Source organism: Electrona antarctica (assembly GCF_951216825.1).
Source record: "Electrona antarctica genome assembly, chromosome: 13".
NCBI lineage: Eukaryota > Metazoa > Chordata > Actinopteri > Myctophiformes > Myctophidae > Electrona > Electrona antarctica.
The window spans coordinates 34,778,283-34,780,782 of NC_136794.1; the positions used below are offsets into that span (position 1 = coordinate 34,778,283).

General features: G+C 40.9%; 1 protein-coding gene across 1 annotated transcript in view; it reads left to right on the plus strand.

The window, feature by feature from the left end:
• Positions 1-2,500, plus strand: part of LOC306934939 (ephrin type-A receptor 6-like) — a gene marked incomplete at its 5' end in the record, with an annotated part of 395,442 nt that overhangs the window by 389,838 nt on the left and 3,104 nt on the right. The gene's annotated exons all lie outside the window — the stretch shown is intronic.

Sequence of the window (2,500 nt, forward strand, 5' to 3'; positions counted from 1 at the left end):
ATCTCGTCTCAGTCAGAATGGGTTAAAAGGATGTGCTACCGTTCTTTGGCCACCAGAAGGCGCCCTCGGACCTTAGACAAAGGTTAATACAGTACAGTGGGCTATCTGGTGGTGGAATTCACATGATGGGTATTACTATTCCCATAGTATTAGCATGCCAAGCACAGCATGTTTTCAGGTTTAGGAAGCAGCTACATTTTAGAACCAAAAGATTAGGTTTAATAGAGACAATGTTCTGCTCTGTTGCACTGGCCTATCAGCAGTATGGTGGACAAAGTACTCAAATGTTTTACTTAAGTAAAACTATCAATACTGCAATTTAGAAATACTAAAATTGCAATTCCGAAAGTCCGGAATTCAAAATGCAATTGAGTAAAAGTACAAAAGTATTGCCATCAAAATGTACCTAAAGTACCATAAGTAAGGAACTCATTATGCAGAATGTCTCGTTTAAAGTTTTCAAATGTATAAAAAAATATTTTGAAAATAGCAAAAACAATGCGCCGCATCGAGACGCATTGTGAGCTTGTAGATCAGCTATTTCCAAATGGCCGAAATGTGTATAGGGCTGAAGTGGTTAACACCATGGAGGCCCGGGGCGGAGATCTCCGTCAAGTTCAAGGTCATGGTCAAGTGCCCAAGCCGGAGATTGATAAATAGGACGGAGATTAATGATATCAAAACCGATCGCTTCGCCCCACAGCCTAGGAGCGCTTGTTGCCCAATCCGATCACGTGTCAAACAGTGACACATCATCGAAAATGTTCCCTGCCTGTTTAGCTGACGAAAACAAAAATCTTGAAACGATCATAACTCCCGATCTAAATCATCCCGTCTAATTCTGAAAAAAAATCCTGTGTTTGACGGCCTTCCGCGGTCCAGTCGATCCATTTATTCTTACCTCCCGTTGTTGTCGATCGACTCTAGAGTGGTGTGGCTATTGTTAGCTGCTACACAGACATATACACCAACTTCCGGTGCGTCAGTAAAAGCGGTCCGGGTGCTATAAATGATGGGCACATGGATTAAATAGTTCCGGGCTACTAAGGTGTTAATAATCATCAACTTAATTAGTAACTAAAGTTGTCAAATAATTGTAGTGGAGTAAAAGCAGGCTACAATATTTGCCTCTAAAATGTAGTGGAGTATAAAGTATGTAGGCCTACTGAACATTTGACAGACTCAAGTAAAGTACAAATACCTCAAAACTGTACTTAAAGGTGTAGTGAAATGAAAAATAATATCAAAAGTCCATAAAAAATATTTTGTATTACTTCCTGAAAACGAAAACGTGCTGTGATGATGACGTGTCGAGGCCCACATCGATAAAAGCCAATAAAAATGAAGCTCACCAGTTTAATTCCTCATATCTCCGCATCCGTCCAGCACAGGCTGCACAGCTGCTACTGATTACAGAAATCTTCCGTTTTTATTCCCATTCAATATAACATCCAGAGAGTGTATTACTCGGTTTCAACTTAATCATCACGCAAAAAAATGTATCTGAAAACATTATAGGGTAGAAATAAGCCACATTAAGAGTAAACTGGTAAAGCTGGCCGACTATCTGATTTGTAAACAAACATCCACACGCTGTCCTGCGTAGCATAGCTACCCGTCCCTAGCTACCGTCCCATCCCCTGAAGGGATGCGACGCTCTGATTGGTTCAGAAACATTATGCAGAATGTCTCGTTTAAAGTTTTCAAATGTATAAAAAAATATTTTGAAAATAGCAAATCTACAAGCTCACAATGCGCCGCATCGAGACCCATTGTGAGCTTGTAGATCAGCTATTTCCAAATGGCCGAAATGTGTATAGGGCTGAAGTGGTTAACACCATGGAGGCCCGGGGCGGAGATCTCCGTCAAGTTCAAGGTCATGGTCAAGTGCCCAAGCCGGAGATTGATAAATAGGACGGAGATTAATGATATCAAAACCGATCGCTTCGCCCCACAGCCTAGGAGCGCTTGTTGCCCAATCCGATCACGTGTCAAACAGTGACACATCATCGAAAATGTTCCCTGCCTGTTTAGCTGACGAAAACAAAAATCTTGAAACGATCATAACTCCCGATCTAAATCATCCCGTCTAATTCTGAAAAAAAATCCTGTGTTTGACGGCCTTCCGCGGTCCAGTCGATCCATTTATTCTTACCTCCCGTTGTTGTCGATCGACTCTAGAGTGGTGTGGCTATTGTTAGCTGCTACACAGACATATACACCAACTTCCGGTGCGTCAGTAAAAGCGGTCCGGGTGCTATAAATGATGGGCACATGGATTAAATAGTTCCGGGCTACTAAGGTGTTAATAATCATCAACTTAATTAGTAACTAAAGTTGTCAAATAATTGTAGTGGAGTAAAAGCAGGCTACAATATTTGCCTCTAAAATGTAGTGGAGTATAAAGTATGTAGGCCTACTGAACATTTGACAGACTCAAGTAAAGTACAAATACCTCAAAACTGTACTTAAAGGTGTAGTGAAATGAAAAATAATATCA